The sequence below is a fragment of the Arachis ipaensis genome, chromosome B3, assembly GCF_059453495.1.
Source record: "Arachis ipaensis isolate K30076 ecotype BB chromosome B3, ASM5945349v1, whole genome shotgun sequence".
Classification (NCBI taxonomy): Eukaryota; Viridiplantae; Streptophyta; class Magnoliopsida; order Fabales; family Fabaceae; genus Arachis; species Arachis ipaensis.
Genome location: NC_142438.1, coordinates 72,220,438 through 72,231,351, shown reverse-complemented (window position 1 = coordinate 72,231,351; position 10,914 = coordinate 72,220,438). Strand labels below are relative to the sequence as shown.

General features: G+C 39.8%; 1 non-coding gene across 1 annotated transcript; it reads left to right on the top strand.

The window, feature by feature from the left end:
- The first annotated feature begins 756 nt into the window (after window positions 1–756).
- On the top strand, window positions 757–864 carry LOC148571099 (small nucleolar RNA R71). The gene has a single exon (XR_015908137.1). It is a non-coding gene; the product is annotated as a small nucleolar RNA R71 (small nucleolar RNA).
- The last annotated feature ends 10,050 nt before the right edge of the window (window positions 865–10,914 follow it).

The window sequence follows — 10,914 nt, the reverse complement described above, 5'->3', positions numbered from 1 at the left end:
GCTTATGTCAATGGCCTTGCACTATCCTTTTGGGTTCTCTTCTGTATTGCTTGGGAGAGTACTGGGAGGGATTTCAGTGATCCTTTTACTCAGCTGGCCCACTTGTGCTTCCAAATTTCTAATGGAAGATCTTGTTTCATTCATGAAACTTACAGTGGCCTTAGATAGATCAGAGACTAAATTTGCTAAGCTAGATGGATTCTGCTCAGAATTCTCTGTCTGTTGCTGAGTAGATGATGGAAAAGGTTTATTATTGTTAAACCTATTTCTTCCACCATTATTAAAGCCTTGTTGAGGCTTTTGATCCTTCCATGAGAAATTTGGATGATTTCTCCATGATGAGTTATAGGTGTTTCCATAAGGTTCACCTAAGTAATTCACCTCTGCTATTGCAGGGTTCTCAGGATCATAAGCTTCTTCTTCATAAGAAGCCTCTTGAGTACTGTTGGATGCAGCTTGCATTCCATGCAGACTCTGAGAGATCATATTGACTTGCTGAGTCAATATTTTATTCTGAGCCAATATGGCATTCAGAGTATCAACTTCAAGAACTCCCTTCTTCATAGGCGTCCCATTACTCACAGGATTCCTTTCAGAAGTGTACATGAACTGGTTATTAGCAACCATGTCAATGAGTTCTTGAGCTTCTGCAGGCGTTTTCTTTAGGTGAATGGATCCACCTGCAGAAGTGTCCAGTGACATTTTTGATAGCTCAGATAAACCATCATAGAATATATCCAGGATGGTCCATTCTGAAAGCATGTCAGAAGGACACTTTTTGGTCAACTGTTTGTATCTTTCCCAAGCTTCATAGAGGGATTCACCTTCTTTCTGTCTGAAGGTTTGAACATCAGCTCTAAGCTTGCTCAGCTTTTGAGGAGGAAAGTACTTGGCTAAGAAAGCCGTGACCAGCTTATCCCAAGAGTTCAGGCTGTCTTGGGTTGAGAATCCAACCATAATCTAGCTCTGTCTCTTACAGCAAAAGGGAAAAGCATGAGCCTGTAGACTTCAGGATCTACTCCATTAGTCTTAACAGTATCACAGATCTGCAAGAATTTAGTTAAGAACTGAAAAGGATCTTCAGATGGAAGTCCATGAAACTTGCAGTTCTGCTACATCAGAGAAACTAATTGAGGTTTCAGCTCAAAGTTGTTTGCTCCAATGGCAGGAATGGAGATGCTTCTTCCATGTAAATTGGAATTGGGTGCAGTAAAGTCACCAAGCATTCTCCTTGCATTATTATTATTTTCGGCTGCCATATCCTCTTCCTGTTTGAAAATTTCTGAAAGGTTATCTCTGGATTGTTGTAATTTAGCTTCTCTTAATTTTCTCTTCAGAGTCCTTTCAGGTTCCGGATCTGCTTCAACAAGAATATTCTTGTCCTTGCTCCTGCTCATATGACAAAGAAGAGGGCACAGAAAAATAATAATAATAGAGACCCTTTATACCACAGTATAGGGATCCCTTTGTGAGTGGAAGAAAAGGGGGAGACAAAGAATGTAATATAATGGAAGAAACACAACTGTGAGGAGGGTTGAGATGTGAGATGAGATGTTAGTAGATGAATGAATAAATAGAATAAGATGGGAGAGGGATAATTTTTGAAAAATATTTTTGAAAAAGAGTTAGTGATTTTCGAAAATGGTTTTTGAAAAATGTTAGTATTTTTCGAAAATTTTTAAAATCAAAAATAAAAATAAGAATAATTAGTTAATTAAAAGAGAAATTTTTGAAAAGGAGGGAAGATATTTTCGAAAAATGGAGAGAGAGAGAGTTAGTTAGGTAGTTTTGAAAAAGTTAAGAAACAAACAAACAAAAAGTTAGTTAGTTTGTTGAAACAAATTTTGAAAAGATGAGAAGCTAGGAAGTTAGAAAAGATATTTTTGAAATCATATTTTTGAAAAAGATAAGATAAGAAGATATTTTTGAAAAGATATGATTGAAATTAGTTTTTAAAAAAAAAAGGATTTGATTTTTAAAATCACAATTAATGACTTGATTCATAAGAAATCACAAGATATGATTCTAGAACTTAAAGTTTGAATCTTTCTTAACAAGCAAGTAACAAACTTCAAATTTTTGAATCAAAACATTAATTGATTATGTTATTTTCGAAAATTTGATATAAAAATAAGAAAAAAATTTTTGAAAAAAATTTTTGGAATTTTCGAAAATAACCAAGAATTTTGAAAAAGATTTGATTTTTGAAAAAGATATTTGAAAATCTGATTTGACTCATAAGAAACAACTTGATTTTAAAAAATTTTGAAAAAGTCAATCCAAATTTTCGAATTTGATGAAAGAAAATTGGAAAGATATTTTTTTTATTTTTGAATTTTTATGATGAGAGAGAAAAACACTAAAGAGATGCAATGCATGAAATTTTTAGATCAAAACATGTGATGCATGCAAGAATGCTATGAATGTCAAGATGAACACCAAGAACACTATGAATGTCAAGATGAACATCATAGACACAATTTTGAAAAATTTTTAATGCAAAGAAAACATGCAAGACACCAAACTTAGAATTCTTTAATGCTTAGACACTAAGAATTCAAGAATGCATATGAAAAACAATAAAAGACACAAAACAAAAAAAATCATCAAGATCAAACAAGAAGACTTACCAAGAACAACTTGAAGATCATGAAGAACACTATGAATGCTTGAAATTTTCGAAAAATGCAAGATGCACATGCAAATGACACCAAACTTATGACATGACTCATGACTCAAACAAGAAACAGAAAAATATTTTTGATTTTAATGATTTTCTAATTTTTTTGGATTTTTTTCGAAAATTATATGAAAAAAGAAAAAATAAGGATTCCAAAATTTTTAACATGAATTCCAGGAATCTTGCATTCTTAGTCTAAAGCTTCAGTCCAGGAATTAGACATGGCTCACTAGCCAGCCAAGCTTTCAACGAAAGCTCCAGTCCAAAACACTAGACATGGCCAATGGCCAGCCAAGCTTCAGAAAGATATCAGAATATACTGCTCATTACTTATCAAATATGTAACTTGCCTCTATGCTGATGGTTTGGAAGCCTCAGTCCAAATGAATTTAGACATGGCTTTACAGCCAGCCAGGCTTCACATGCTTCATGAAACACTAGAATTCATTCTTTAAAAATTTTGAATAAATTTTTTTTTTCGAAAATAGGTGAGAAAATTTTGAAATATTTTTGAAAAATTTTTGAAAAGAAAACAAAAAGAAAATAACCTAATCTGAGCAACAAGATGAACCGTCAGTTGTCCAAACTCGAACAATCCCCGGCAACGGCGCCAAAAACTTGGTGCAAGAAATTGTGATGTCCAGGCTCAAACAATCCCTGGCAACGTGAGCAACTTGGTACGCACAATCGTGATTACACTTTGATTATGTAAAATTTACGGCTCTTTCTTTCCCTGGCAATGGCGCCAAGAACATGGTGCCAATACCATGGTTCACAACTTCGATACAACTAACCAGCAAGTGCACTGGGTCGTCCAAGTAATACCTTACGTGAGTAAGGGTCGAATCCCACGGAGATTGTTGGTATGAAGCAAGCTATGGTCACCTTGCAAATCTCAGTTAGGCAGATATAAATTGATAAGGGTGTTTTTGAATAATAAATAGAATAGGGATAGAAATACTTATGTAATTCATTGGTGAGAATTTCAGATAAGCGAATGGAGATGCATTCGTTCCTCTAAACCTCTGCTTTCCTGCTATCTTCATCCAATCAGTCTTACTCCTTTCCATGGCTGGCTTTATGCAAGGGCATCACCGTTGTCAGTGGCTACATCCCCTCCTCTCAGTGAAAAATATGCTCACATGCTCTGTCACAGCACGGCTAATCATCTGTCGGTTCTCGATCATGCTGGAATAGGATTCACCCTCCTTTTGCGTCTGTCACTAACGCCCAGCACTTGCGAGTTTGAAGCTCGTCACAGTCATTCAATCATTGAATCCTACTCGGAATACCACAGACAAGGTTTAGACTTTCCGGATTCTCTTGAATGCCGCCAACATTCTAGCTTACGCCACGAAGATTCTGGTTAGGAGATCTAAGAGATATTCATTCTAGCTTATTTCATGTAGAACGGAAGTGTTTGTCAGGCACGTGTTCATAGGGGAGAATGGTGATGAGCGTCACACATAATCATCACCTTCATCACGTTCTTGGGTGCGAATGGATATCTTAGAAGTGAAATAAGATGAATTGAATAGAAAACAGTAGTACTTTGCAATAATCTTTGAGGAACAGCAGAGCTCCACACCTTAATCTATGGAGTGTAGAAACTCTACCGTTGAAAATACATAAGTGAAAGGTCCAGGCATGGCCGAGATGGCCAGCCCCCTAAAACGTGATCAACAGTCTCCTAAGATGAACAATGGATCAAAACTGAGACCAAAGATGTCTAATACAATAGTGAAAGGTCCTATTTATAATAAACTAGTCACTAGGGTTTACATGAGTAAGTAATTGATGCATAAATCCACTTCCGGGGCCCACTTGGTGTGTGCTTGGGCTGGGCTTGAGTGTTGCACGTGTAGAGGTCCTTATTGGAGTTGAATGCCAGTTTTTGTGCCAGTTTGGGCGTTCAACTCTGGTTTTGGCTCCTTTTCTGGCGCTGGACGCCAGATTTGGGTAGAAAGCTGGCGTTGAACGCCGGTTTACGTCGTTTATTCTTGGCCAAAGTATGGACTATTATATACTGCTGGAAAGCCCTGGATGTCTACTTTCCAACGCAATTGGAAGCATGCCATTTCGAGTTCTGTAGCTCCAGGAAATTCACTTTGAGTGCAGGGAGGTCAGAATCCAACAGCATCAGCAGTTCTTCTTCAACCTCTGAATCTGATTTCTGCTCAAGTCCCTCAATTTCAGCCAGAAAATACCTGAAATCACAGAAAAACATGCAAACTGATAGTAAAGTCCAGAAATGTGAATTTAACATAAAAACTAATGAAAACATCCCTAAAAGTAACTAGATCCTACTAAAAACATGCTAAAAACAATGCCAAAAAGGGTATAAATTATCCGCTCATCATAAATCTACACTACTCAATTGCAAGGAATTAAACAACAACAAAACCAAATCAACATTAAAGGAACATGAATCATAAATTGCATTGAATTAAAAATAGAAGAACAAAAATGCATCAACATAAAAGTAGAGAATTACATGAATTAAATGCAAAACAAGAAAAGGAAAAGGTAGAAGAAGAAGTATTGCAAAAGGAAGAGTAAATCAAAGCATGAATTAAACCTAGATCTAAGATGGAAATATCCTAACAACCCTAATTCTAGAGAGAAGAGGGAGCTTCTCTCTCTAGAAACTAAACTACATGATGCTAAACTACAAACAATTACTCCCCCTTTGCCCAAGCTTGAATTCTGCATGAAATAGCATTAGAAATGAGTTGGGTTGGGCCCAAAGTGCTTCAGAAATTGCTGGGGGCGAATTCACTTTAGTGGGCCACAACAGCATCGGCGCGCACGTGTACATGGCGCGTTCGGGCCCCTGAACGCGAAATAACATATGGCAAATTTTATATCATTTCTAAGCCCCGGATGTTAGCTTTCCAACGCAACTGGAACCACCTCATTTGGACCTCTGTAGCTCAAGTTATGGTCGATTGAGTGCGAAGAGGTTGGACTTGACAGCTTTACGGTTCCTTCATTTCTTCATGAGTTCTCCCACTTTGCATGCTTTTCTTCTCACTTCTTCCATCCAACACTTGCCCTATGAACCTGAAATCACTCAACAAATACATCAAGGCATCGAATCGAATTAAAGTGAATTGAATTTAGCTATTTTAAGGCCTAAAAAACATGTTTTCACATTTAAGCACAAATCAAGGGAGAATTGCAAAACCATGCTATTTTATTGAATAAATGTGGAAAAAGTTGATAAAACCACCCAAATTAAGCACAAGATAAACCACAAAATCGGGGTTTATCAACGGCCAAGCTGGGTGATCAGATAAGGGAAAGAGAGAGTGCCTCTGACATGGACCCTGGCCATATAATACCGGATGAAACGTGGAAAATACAGGTCCTTACCCTCCATCACACACCAAATGAGGGTGATCATAGCAGCGGGCAGCTCTGTCTCATGAGTGCTCGGCATCACATAGTTGCTCAGAATCTGGTGCCAGAGCCGAGCCGCATCATTCAGGTAAATCAGCTTGATTCCCTTAGGCATCGCTATGTTCTTTCCCATGACCCAGGGGACAGTAGGATCAAGAGCTATTCTCTGCTTGACAGCATCCCAGTCAAATCTCAAAAATCGCATATCCTCTTCAGCCTGTTGGTAACCGTCAGGCTGATCTGACTTAGGCAGAAGGTGGAGGATGTCCTCAATAGCTTCCTCAGTGACCAAAATCTGTTTCCCTCTGAGGTGCACTGCATCTAGGAAAGTCTTGAAATAGTTACAGTAAAATTCTCTGACCCATGAAGCATTGACCTCTATCAATTTTTGTTCCAAGAAGAACCAGCCTCTCTGTTTTATCTGTTCGGAGGTGTACTGTTGTAGTTCTTCTGGAATTTTTAGAGTTCTTTCCAAGTACAGGTTCCTGGAAGTGACAAACACTGGATACTTCAACTCACAGTATCTATTTGCAAATTTAACTGGATCTATGGCAGTGAGGAGCTGGTCAGCCTTCTCCTGCGGGGTAAAGTGCTTTTCTTGCCATGAGTCATCATGCAAAATGTCCAGGATGGACATAGAGGATTCGCCTCTTTTCCTTTTGCCAGTGGTTGCTTTGCCCTTTCCTTTGCGCTGAGGGTCAGACATCCTGAAAAGCAGAAATTACAGGATATAATTAAAGAACAAAAGCAGGAATACTAGTAGGCAAATAAAATAATAACAATATAAGCACAAAGTGGCAAAAGAGCAAGAGAAGCATGAAATGAGTTGAATATATGTGCAATTTGGATTGTAATTGAGTGAATAAGTTTGAAAAGAGAAAAAAATGTAATCCAAAAGGAGTGATAATCGAAATTCAAGTTAAATAGGAAAAACAATGATCATGCTCTGAGTTAGAAAGTTGAAGTAGTTAGGTTAAAAGCAAAAGAGAAGTTAGAAAGTTAAAAGCGGTTAATAGGTGAAAAGGAACTTAGAAAGTGAAAGCAGTGAGTTAGTAAAAAGGAAGTTAAAGTAAGGGGTCATGATAATGGTTTCCTGGTTAACAATAAATTTCACAAGTTTGAAGAATAATCAACTCATAGTCAAGCAAAAATTTTAGTGTATTGATGATGATTCAGAAGGATAGAAAAGTTGCAAAACTAACATGAAATCATCAATAGTGCAAGTTATTAACTAGGGGATCAAAAGGAATAAGAATGCGAGCCCAGCAGTCATGAATTGGTTTGGTTGTAGCCAAGTAAGGCAAAATAGTAAGTTTCCAAACTCAATACATGAAAATAATTTGCAGAAAATTGGGCAGCATTTCGGCTAAAATTGGATGTTCCCGAGTAATAAACAGCAAAAAAAAAAAACAGTTCATATGAGATAAAAAAGTGCTGCAAAGAGTCATAAACAGTAGGAACAGTAAAGAACAGTCTAATATCAGCATGAAACATTAAGGAATAGCATATGAATAGTATTAACATCACAGTCAGATCAAAATTGCGAAATAGGTAAAACAAGTAACAAGAACAGCACAATTATTAGGCCTAAATCCACTAACCACATCCTAGCTACCTAACCATCTAAAATCCACTACAAACATGCATCTCTAACTATCCTATTCTAAACAAAAATTGAAAAACTAACTAAGGAATCGAAAAGAGGAATCGCAGTATAGCAGAACCTGGTATGTGTATGAACAGAGGTAAGGGCAGAGAGATGGTGGTGGTGACGAGGTAGTGCTGGGAGGGAGCACGGCGGCGCGGTGGTGGCGGTTCGGTGGCAGGGGCGAGGTGTTGGGTTAGGGTTGGGTGAGGGGTGAAAGAAGGAAGAAGGGGACGAGGGTGGTAATGCTGTGGTAGTGGTCGGTGGTGGGAGGTAGCGGTCTGAGGTTGGCCGCAGTGGGGGGCAGTGGCGGAGGGGAGTGGAAGGGGAGGGAAGAGAAGAAGGGGAGAAAGGAGAGAGGAGGGGTGTTGCGGGGTGGTCTAGGTGGTTGGGGGTGGCGCGGTGGTCGGGTCTGGCGCGGTGGTCGGAGGTGGGCAGCTGGGGCGGTGGTGAGTGCAGAGAAGGAAGGAGTGAGAGGAGGGTTGGGCGTGAATGGGCGACGCGATGGGGTTAGGGTTCGCGTGACTCGGGGTTAGTGGATTCAAATCCACGCGATCGCGTGACTAGAGTGAAATGGGTTTGACACGGTCACGTGGTCGAGGCAGTCACGTGGGTTGGATAAAAGATAAGTGACACGGACGCGTGAGGCACACGACCGCGTCGCTGAATATTGTGCTAGACGCACACTTCCAACATCGTTTCAGCGCAACTCTCTGTCTCCATTTAGGGGGCCATAATATCCATGCGACGTGGATGTGTCGCTCACGCTTTCGCGTGGGATGAGTGTTTTGCAAGTGACGCAAACGTGTGGGCCGTTTTGTGCTAAACGCATACCAGCCGTACGATTCCAGCCCAACTTTCTGGGTATTGGATCTTTACCCCGATTTCCTTCTCACGCCCACGCGTGGCCTGCGCGCTCGCGTGGGGTGATTTTTTTTTCTTTTATGCAGTATGCAATATGTAGGACTAATGTAGATGCTATGAATACTTCCAGGTTCAGTGAAGATAAAATAAAATAAAGACAAACAATCATGAAAATTGAAAAAGAAATGATCATACCATGGTGGGTTGTCTCCCACTAGCACTTTTAGTTAAAGTCCTTAAGTTGGACATTTGATGAGCTTCCTGTTATGGTGGCTTGTGCTTAAATTCATCCAGAAATCTCCACCAATGTTTGGAATGCCAACAGCCTCCGGGGTCCCAAACTAGGCATGTAAAGCTTTTGAGCAGCTTCAAACAGATTCTCAGGCTCCCAGGGTGACGAATGTTAGAATAGATTTCAGGATCCCAAACTTTGCTTTTAAATCCGCCTTTGTCTTGATTTATATTCTTCCATCCGGGTGGTTTAGAAATTGTATTCTCACCAAGATGACCAAACGCCTTCCGAGACCCATTCAATTGAACTTGATACCAATCCTTGCACTTCGAATTGAAGTGTAGAACCTTATTGAATCTTGCACACCAGCTCTGAGTACGAGCCATTTCCTTCTTACTCTTAAAGCCGTAGAGAGCTCTAAGCTGGCCATCTGTTTCAAGCAAATCATATTCAAGTGGAAAAGTAAAGACAAAGGTTAAAGATTGTACCCACTTGAAGCTTGTGTTCGGTGGTAATGGCCTTGGGATAGGTGTTTCCAGTGGTTCTGTAAGCTTTACTCCCTTGTATTCTTCTGTGAATTCCTCCACTTCTTTGCAAAATTCTTCAACTACAACTGCGTCTTGATCAAAGTCTTATATGTCTTCCTCGTCGCTCAAGTCATAAGTTGGAGGTTGAGAGAAATCTACTTCGACATCATCTTCGTATTCACTTGGATAAGGTTCTTTAGGCTCAAGAAGTTCAGTTGCAGATGCAAGTTCATGACTAGGAGAGCTTGATTCATGATCATCACTGCCTAAGGAATCAATTTCTTGGTCTGTTCCGTCCAATTTTTCACAAGGTATATGCATTGGAGGTTGCGCACTATCCTCCTTGGCATCAAATTCGAACTTCTCGGAGGAATCCTTTATAGTTCTCGATTCCTATGGAGGTTCAGCATCTCCTAAATCTTCAATCACTTCTTCCTCTACAAATATTATGGCTTCCTCCATTTGTTCCAATACAAAGCCCTGCTCCTCATTGTCCATCGAAGTTTCTAGTGTCTCCTTTATGCTACGCTATTCTTTTGATTCTCCACATGTAGCCATGGGAGTACTCTGAGTGCTCAGATGTTGGGAAGCTAATTTATTTACCACCTCGGTTAAGGCAGTAGTGAGTTCCAGTACGTCCCTTTGCATCTTCACTTGTCCTTGAAGAAGAACACAAAGTTTGTCATCCATTAGAGATTGGTGTGGATATGAGGATTCATTGGTTGGGGGAGAGGGTTCATAATAAGAATGTGGTGGTTCTTGGAAGTAATTGGATTGAAATTGTGGTGGGTAAGGGTCATATGGTGGTGAATGGTGAAAAGGAACTTGTGAGTGTGGTGGTTCAAAGCTATGTTGAGAGGGTCGTTCATAAGCACAGGGTGGAACTTGTTGGTAACTACAAGGGGGTCCACCATATCTATCAGCTTGGTATGCATTGTAGAATGGTCGTCGTCTGCGATACTGTAGAGGGTGTTGTTGCCTAAAGGGTTGATCAAGTCCTCGTGGCTCTATGTGCGAAGAGGTTGGACTTGACAGCTTTACGGTTCCTTCATTTCTTCATGAGTTCTCCCACTTTGCATGCTTTTCTTCTCACTTCTTCCATCCAACACTTGCCCTATGAACCTGAAATCACTCAACAAATACATCAAGGCATCGAATCGAATTAAAGTGAATTGAATTTAGCTATTTTAAGGCCTAAAAAACATGTTTTCACATTTAAGCACAAATCAAGGGAGAATTGCAAAACCATGCTATTTTATTGAATAAATGTGGAAAAAGTTGATAAAACCACCCAAATTAAGCACAAGATAAACCACAAAATCGGGGTTTATCAACGGCCAAGCTGGGTGATCAGATAAGGGAAAGAGAGAGTGCCTCTGACATGGACCCTGGCCATATAATACCGGATGAAACGTGGAAAATACAGGTCCTTACCCTCCATCACACACCAAATGAGGGTGATCATAGCAGCGGGCAGCTCTGTCTCATGAGTGCTCGGCATCACATAGTTGCTCAGAATCTGGTGCCAGAGCCGAGCCGCATCATTCAGGTAAATCAGCTTGAT